At 46.0% G+C, this 8,200-nt stretch overlaps 1 pseudogene; it reads left to right on the top strand.

The window, feature by feature from the left end:
- Window positions 1-3,218: 3,218 nt before the first annotated feature.
- LOC149357066 (uncharacterized) lies at window positions 3,219-5,138 on the top strand (annotated as a pseudogene).
- The last annotated feature ends 3,062 nt before the right edge of the window (window positions 5,139-8,200 follow it).

Below are 8,200 nucleotides of genomic sequence, written 5' to 3'. Positions count from 1 at the left end.
CACAAACTTCGACTAAATATAATCACTCAGAAGAGACATTACTGCGTAAACAAGCTGTTCGTAGTGGGATATTTTTTGTCAGAAATCCCGAGTTCATACGTGTCAAGGTCATAGTCTGATGAGCTTCCTGGACGGCTTGTGCACATATTTGGAGGGCCTATCTTGTGCGTCGGTGATTTTGTTAGCGCTGTTGATGAGCAGTATTCGCATGAATTTTTCGGCAATTAAAGTCGCTGATCGCTTTGCGTGGCTGTCGTCAACACACTCTGGGCAGCTTAGTACTGACGCGCGTTCGAGCCGAGGCTCGACGAGTAGTTCAAGAACTTCAAGCGTATTCGTTCTTGGCAAGTCCTTTGCCGCGCGCTCAAAAAAATTCACTACATTGTTTAAAAGTGTGAGAAACTCTGGCTTTGGGTATCATAGCCCGCTCCTGTGTTGGCCTTGCAACAGTGCATACAGAGGATCATCTTTTTTGCAACAATGGGTCGAGAAAATCAAACAAATTAAGTCCCAAAACCACTATACTGAATTGGTAGAACGTGGCAGCAGCGAATACGTGCATTGGTTTCCGGTAACTGTTTGGGGTATTTACAAAACACGTGCGATGAACCCTGTCCGTCCGTTCTTTCTGGCCGGAGGCAAGGAGTCTACTGAGAAGAGGTAGGGTTAGGGTGCCTCGATGCGCACGCGCTCCGCTGAGGGTGAAGACAACTGCGTCGTCTGCTACGGCGGCCGCCATTGCCATGCCCACTCCAAAGGCGCGGGACATGCGCCAACAGGCTTTGTGCACATGCCGCTGCAAAAGCGCGCTTGTCTTTGCGACCAAAAGAAAACACAAATGCGTTTCACGCCTTTTCTAATGAAGTGTCAATAGAATAGGCTTGTAAGAGACAACTGTCCAAATATTTTAAGATTTGGACGGTTGTTTCTCCTCGCACACGACGACTCGGGTGCTAGATTGGAAAGAGTTCATTGGTCGCACTAGGAACTTTACTGCAGGATTGAAATAAATTAATAACAACAATATCATAAGCAGGTAGATTGCATTCAATCACTCAATTATGTAACAGATTAAGAACGCTCCAATAGACGATATGCGAAATTGCTTGGCGGTCTGGCAACACCGCGCCCACAACTTCCGGTTTCCATCTTGGCTCGGTCGAGCTCGTCGAGCTGGTGCATCATTTGCTATGCGTACTTTCTTCTTGCGAGTGAAATTTCAACAGGCAAGCTTCAGCTGCTGCGTTGTTTTCACAGCTGATCTTCGACCAAATGTAGGTGCTTTCGATAAGCGCCAGCTTACTCCTACCGCGTCCTCAGCCTCGCTTGAAGTCTGGCGCTGATGATCGCAAAAATCGGCACTCGAAAGTGGGTTGGAAAGTCGAACCGTGACCGTGTGCTGTTGTCGTTTTAATGCTCGCATTAAAGCACCAGTTTAAGCATCACGCATTATCATGGCTATTTTATTCCCAGGTGGACGCGAATTCATCTGGTAGGGTAGCGAGCGGTTATTTTGCGGTGAGTGCGCACGTGTGTTGACAAACTTATGTGACAGTGGGAACTTTCGTACGCGCCGACGCCAGGAGCTTCGTGCATTGAAGTATAATCACAGAAGACCCTCGACCGGCTGCGTAATTCGATTCCTTTACTGTAATGTGCAATGCGCATCCGCGGTTTTCAACGTCACCGTTTCAGAGCCCGGCGTCGATTGATTTTCACCACAATTCGTTGAAACCGCGTCCTGCTTAAGACGCAGTCAGTCGACATTAACAAGAGGGAAGTAGGCATGCACATATAATTCAAAATATTGTAAGCAAATACGCAGCTTTTTTTTTCAGATAAGCACTGAGCCACCGCGGCGGCTTGATTAGAGAAAGATGCCACAGCTGTAGGTGCATGCACGGACTCGATACGCTGGTCAAGCTGTGTGTGCAGGGCCGCAAGTAGCATGTTCGGTTGCTTCCGTAACTTAATTAGCTTAGTCCCAAACTTGGACAAATGGCTTTGTTGCCAAGCAAGCTGTTGAAGCTTGCCACAACGATAATAAAATCTGATGGCCTGAAGCGTTTTCAGACCACTGTTGCACGTACTTTCTAGCTTAGACATGCGTCCCTCCTTCATAATAAAGTAGTCATATTATTCGCTTCTTTTTTTTTAGATTTTCGTCGCCGCAGATATCGAAGGTATAGGAATCCTCAAGAAATAAGGCATTCGCACCTCAGTTTTTATACGTAGGGTGTATTGCTTCACAAAGAATCCTTAACGCGCATAACATATGCGTATGGTCCAGAGAGTTTGCTCGCCCTTCTAAAACTAATTGAACACGGGAAAAACTTAACTGAACACGTAGCAATCTAAGCAGTAATCCGCATATGGTTCTTCGAGTGAACTTATTTCGCCACGGCACATGCGATTGGCCCGCTCAAAAAAATTACCTTCTCTATTACGTTGTTCTAGTATGCGTCTATATATATTCACGCCCGACCGCAGAGTTGATAAATGCACGAAATCGGCTTCTAATTTTAATCAGACAACAAAGGCTGTGGTCCTTATCTTAATTTAAACGCAAATCACCTCGAGATATTTGTCAAAAATCAGCGCAGAAAGCGAAAGCTGCGCACTGATCCGCGTGCTGACACATGATACCTCGCATGGCGTTTTGTGTTATAAAACGTTGGGACGGAGTAAAAAAATAGAAAAGCGAAAAGCTGGAACGCACCTAGTTCTGGCACGCATTGTAGTCCCTTTTCACAGTGGAGAGGGTAGCGCAACACTGCATCGGCATTTCACTTTTCAAACGAAGCGCAGCCGTTTTAACCCAACGCTGGGCAGCGGTTTCGTTTTCTGTACCGTACCAACGTGGAGGACTTCGTTCTCGGAGCGCCGAGAGATGGCGCTGCGCATTTCGCATATCGTCTATTGCCTGATTCACATTTATTGTCAACCTCAATACTAGAATGAGTTTTTTTGTAGAAGAAAAAAGATTAATGTGCTTTACGTACCTTGTCCTAAGAAATAAAAGCCAGCGCTTCGCCACACGTACACGAACCAAATATAGCAGTACCTGGGCCGCGCATGCATGCAATGTGCACTGAAAACCCCAGATATCTCCAGGTATCTTTATACGCGTGTAGTCGGCCATTTGAATTTGGCGGGACCACTGTATATTGGTCACCCCCGCAGGGAGGCGTCTGCAGCATGCAGACGTTGGTGAGTGGCGACACCACGGGGTTAACCCGAGCATCCGCAGGGACATCCCCGCAGGGGGATGATGGTGAACAATGCGTCACCACGGACCCGAGCATCCGCGCTTAGCCGTGCGTGGCATTGCCGTGTCCGGGGAAAAGGGGATCCTGGTGGTTGAGCCGATGCCGAGCGTTTGGACCCTTAAGGCCCCTCGGCGGAGGCAACACACCACTTTGGCCCCAGCTTCCTGTAGACGGCACCTCCGGCCTGACCCAACCGGGGGAAATCGGCAGTCGCCTTTTCCTGTCCTCCCCTCTATCTTTGACTTTCCTATTTCCTTCCTTACAACTTTCCTGTATCCTCCTCTCTTCTTAGTTTTTTCCCTTTTTTTCCTGGCGGCGAGGGTTAACCTTGTGTGGCCAACTAACCTGAGTTGCGTCATATTGGGTTATAGTTGAGGTGTACAGCTGGCGTGGGCAGGACTTGCTCGCAAGTTCCTGTCCCGTCCCCTCGTTGGGCTCCATGGTGGGTGGCTGGCACCACGGCCGAACAACACATATTTTTCATGGCTCCCCCCTTTTCCAAACCAGATCGCCCTCATAAAAGAGGGCGGAACGAGGCAACTGCAGAGTTTTTCGAAAAACCGAAACCATTTCCAAAATTTCACGTTCTTCATAGCGAAGAAACTGAAAAAACCGCAAGAACCATGTCCCCATTCTTAGTTGCAAAAAGTCTAACTGAGGCCTTGGGTCCCGGGTACAAACTGTCTAAAATGCCAAGTGGTGACCTGCTCCTTGAACTCAGAGACACTGCCCAATACTCAAAACTTTCCAGCCTAGTGTCCATCGGGGAAATCCCTGTATCAGTTACAGCACACCGATCTCTGAACACCGTCCGTGGTGTGATATCCGAAGCAGATTTCATTCACCTCACCGAGGAAGAGATGCTTGAAGGCCTCAAAGAACAGAATGTCATAAGTGTGTATCGTATCAAAATAAGAAAAGACAACAAAGAGATACCTACAAAGCACCTAGTACTGACTTTCAACTCAAGCACACTCCCCGAATCCATAGAAGCTGGCTACCTTAAAATAAATGTCAGACATTACATCCCAAACCCACGCAGGTGCTTCAAATGTCAACGGTACGGTCATGGGTCTCAAAGCTGCCGTGGCCGCGAAACTTGCGCTAAATGTGCATCAAAAGAACACGCTTCCGACAACTGTGAAGGAGCAGCACCTCGCTGCGCAAACTGTGAAGGCGATCATCCCGCCTATTCGAGGTCATGTCCATCGTGGAAAAATGAAAAAGAAATTGTTACAATCAAAACAAAACAGAATATCACATTTAAGGAAGCGCGACGACTGTTTTACGCAAAGAACAGCTTCAACTTTTCCACAAAAACAAACTTTACTGATGTGGTGCGCAGGGGCGGCGCACCACACAGCACTCCGGCATCTGCCCAGGCCACCTTCACGGAGCCTGTGGCAGTGCCATCAACGCCCCAGGCAGAGACAGTGAACGCTGCTCTGCCATCCCCAAAGCAGGGAGCGCCGGCTCACGGGTCGGCACCCAGCAGGACTTCCCCCCGTCGGGGGAGGCCTGACACTAACACATCCGCGGCTTCCCCGCGGTCCACCAGCACCTCTAGTGAGGTGATGGAGGTAACTCCCGATCCGCCCGCTTTGCAGCGGCGGAACCGCTCTCTTGAGCGAAGAATAGACAGGACCCCAATAACGGGCCCAGAAAACAAGTAAATCCCTTCAATCCTCACTCAAAAATATAAACATGACTTTCCTACTTCAATGGAACTGTAGAGGATTGCTCAGGAATTACAATGATATCACACATTTTCTTGGCTCAATGTTTCCTGTAGCTTTATGTCTTCAGGAAACCAACCTCGGTCCACAACATACGAATATCCTGAGACATTATCAAACATTCCGACGTGATCGCGAGCAAGCTAACAGACTCTCAGGAGGCGTCGCAATCGTCACTCAGAGCGGCGTCCCTGCTAAAAAAATCAATCTTAACACAAAACTGGAAGCGGTTGCGGTTAGCGTCGTGAGCTACAAAACCATAACTATATGTTCTCTATATCTTCCCCCGCACATGACATTAACAATACAAGATTTAGAAGGCTTGATAAATGAACTACCGGAGCCATTCCTGGTAGTTGGCGATTTTAATGCTCACTCACCGTTCTGGGGAAGCGAACGCTGTGACTCGAGGGGCCAAATAATCGAAGATTTTATCCTCTCAAATAATATCTGTCTTTTAAATACGGGAAAAGCCACATATTGCTGTCCAAGCTCAGCAAAAATGAGCTCTCTCGATTTAGCTTTCACATCACCATTACTTTTTAACGATTTTAAATGGGATGTTTTAAATGACCCCATGGGCAGCGATCACTTACCTACCGTCATCAGGCTCTCATCGTCCACTCCAATCATCCCCACAAGGCCACGGCGCTGGAAACTTCAGCTCGCCAACTGGTCACTTTTTACAAAAAGTGCCACTCTGGAAAAGGAATTTTGTGACGACCTTAGCACAGATGAAATTAATGAGAAGTTTACTGAATGCATAATATCGGCCGCAACACTCGCTATACCACAAACAACAGGACTTGCACAAAAGAAACACAAAGTGTGGTGGACAAAAGAATGCACATTAGCAAAAAAACAACAAAAGAAAGCCTGGAGCGCTCTGCGTCGATATCCCACTGCAGAGAACTTACTTACCTTTAAGAAGGCAAAAGCCAGAGCGCGGTATGTGCGAAGAAATGCAGAAAAAACCTCTTGGCAGAAATATGTCTCCTCAATAAACAGCTCAACAACATCAAAGAAAATGTGGGAAAAAGTTCGTAAATTTACTGGTGACCATACCCCTTTCACACTTCCTCTCTTGACAGCACCCGGGACACAAACATCTTTAGAAGAACAGGCCAACATATTGGGCGAACATTTTGCTGAGATCTCAAGCTCATCCAATTACACAAACACATTCCAGAAACACAAAGCAATAGCTGAAAAACAAAAATTTCCATCTGGAGCAGGTGTACACGAGGATTATAACCAGCCTCTCACACTACAAGAATTAAATAAAGTATTATCTTCTGGAAAAAAGACAGCACCAGGACCAGACAACGTGCATTACGCTATGCTTGCACATCTCTCCGAGGCTGCTGTAGAGGCACTGTTAAAATTCTTTAATAAAATCTGGATAACTGGAAATATACCTGACGAGTGGAAAAAAGCAGTCATAATACCTTTTCTCAAACCCGGAAAACCACCAACAAGTCCTAGCAGTTATAGACCAATAGCCCTCACCAGCTGCATTGCTAAATCTTTCGAAAGTGTAATAAACATTAGACTAACCTTCGTACTTGAATCTCGGCAACTACTAGATAAACACCAATGTGGGTTTAAGAAAACATGCTGCACCACAGATCATCTTGTCCGCCTAGAAAACACCATCCGGGAGGCGTTCATCCACAAGCAGCACTGTATTGGGGTCTTCTTCGACTTGGAGAAGGCCTACGATACTACGTGGAAGTTCGGCATCCTCCGTGACCTAGCAGAGCTAGGTATCCGCGGCAGGATGTTGAACTGCTTGAACGACTTCCTGACTAACCGCACATTCCGAGTCCGCCTAGGAGCAACTCTCTCCATGACTTTCACCCAAGAGAACGGCGTACCCCAGGGGTGCATTCTAAGCACGACACTCTTCATAGTAAAAATGAATTCTTTAGCTAAAGTAATACCCAAGTCCATAATGTATTCAGTTTATGTAGATGACCTACAAATAGCATGCACGTCCTCCAGTATATCAACCTGTGAGAGACAAATACAAATCACACTAAATAAACTAGGTTCTTGGGCAGACAGAAATGGATTTAAATTTTCTCCTCAAAAAACAGTAGCTGTCCTTTTCTCATTGCGACGAGGCCTACAGGTCGATCCCAGTCTATACCTGAATCACACTGCGCTACCAATTAAACAAGAACACAAATTTTTAGGCCTAACTTTCGACAAGAAACTCACATTTCTACCACACATTAAAAACCTTAAAAAGAAAGCTTCTCAAGTCCTCAATATATTAAAAGTTCTCTCACGGAAGCGGTGGGGGTCCGATAGAGCAAGCCTTTTACAAATATATCGCTCTCTGGTGCGCTCCCAGCTGGACTACGGGTGCATAGTATATGGTTCAGCAAGAGCATCCTACTTGAAAAGATTAGACCCCATTCATAATCTTGGTTAGCGCCTATCATCTGGAGCGTACAGAACATCACCAGTAGCCAGCCTATACGTTGAAACTAATGAGCCCGCTCTTGAGGACCGAAGAATCGCACTAACATGCACATACGTCTTAAAAATCCGTTCTCTTCCGAAACATCTCTGTCATCCAGTTGTCACCAAGTGCCCATCTAAAAGATTATTCATCAACAAACCACATTCTATCAGACCATTACTGCTGCGCTTTGAAGATAAATGTGAAGAGCTAACAATACTAGATGCCCTACCGAATATTGCACAAAGGAATGAATATTTACCACCATGGTACAGCCTGCCTTCAGTATGTGACCTCACAATGACACATTTAGATAAAAAGCAAACGCCAAATGAGTACATATTACAGGAATTCTTTGCACTACAAGAAAAGTATCACACTTACATTGAATTTTATACCGATGGCTCAAAAAGAGAAAGTCACGTTGGAAGTGCAGTAATCCAAGGAAAAAACAAACAGATAATGCGACTACCAGAATTCGCATCGGTTTTTACTGCTGAGTGTTATGCCATCTTTGTAGCTGTAGAAAAAATAGTAAGAGAAAACATCAAAAATAGCATCATTTACACCGATTCCCTGAGTATGCTCAAAGCACTGCACTCCAGAAATGCTGCTGAACCCATAATAGGTAACATCATACATAACATTGTTAAAATCACAAAACAAAAACATAACATTAAATTCTGCTGGGTTCCTAGCCATGTTGGAATCGTAGGTAATGAAAA

Source organism: Amblyomma mixtum, chromosome 3, assembly GCF_055824585.1.
Source record: "Amblyomma mixtum isolate Tamu chromosome 3, ASM5582458v1, whole genome shotgun sequence".
NCBI lineage: Eukaryota > Metazoa > Arthropoda > Arachnida > Ixodida > Ixodidae > Amblyomma > Amblyomma mixtum.
Note: the sequence above shows the minus strand (reverse complement) of the source record. Positions and strands in the feature narration are given on the sequence as shown.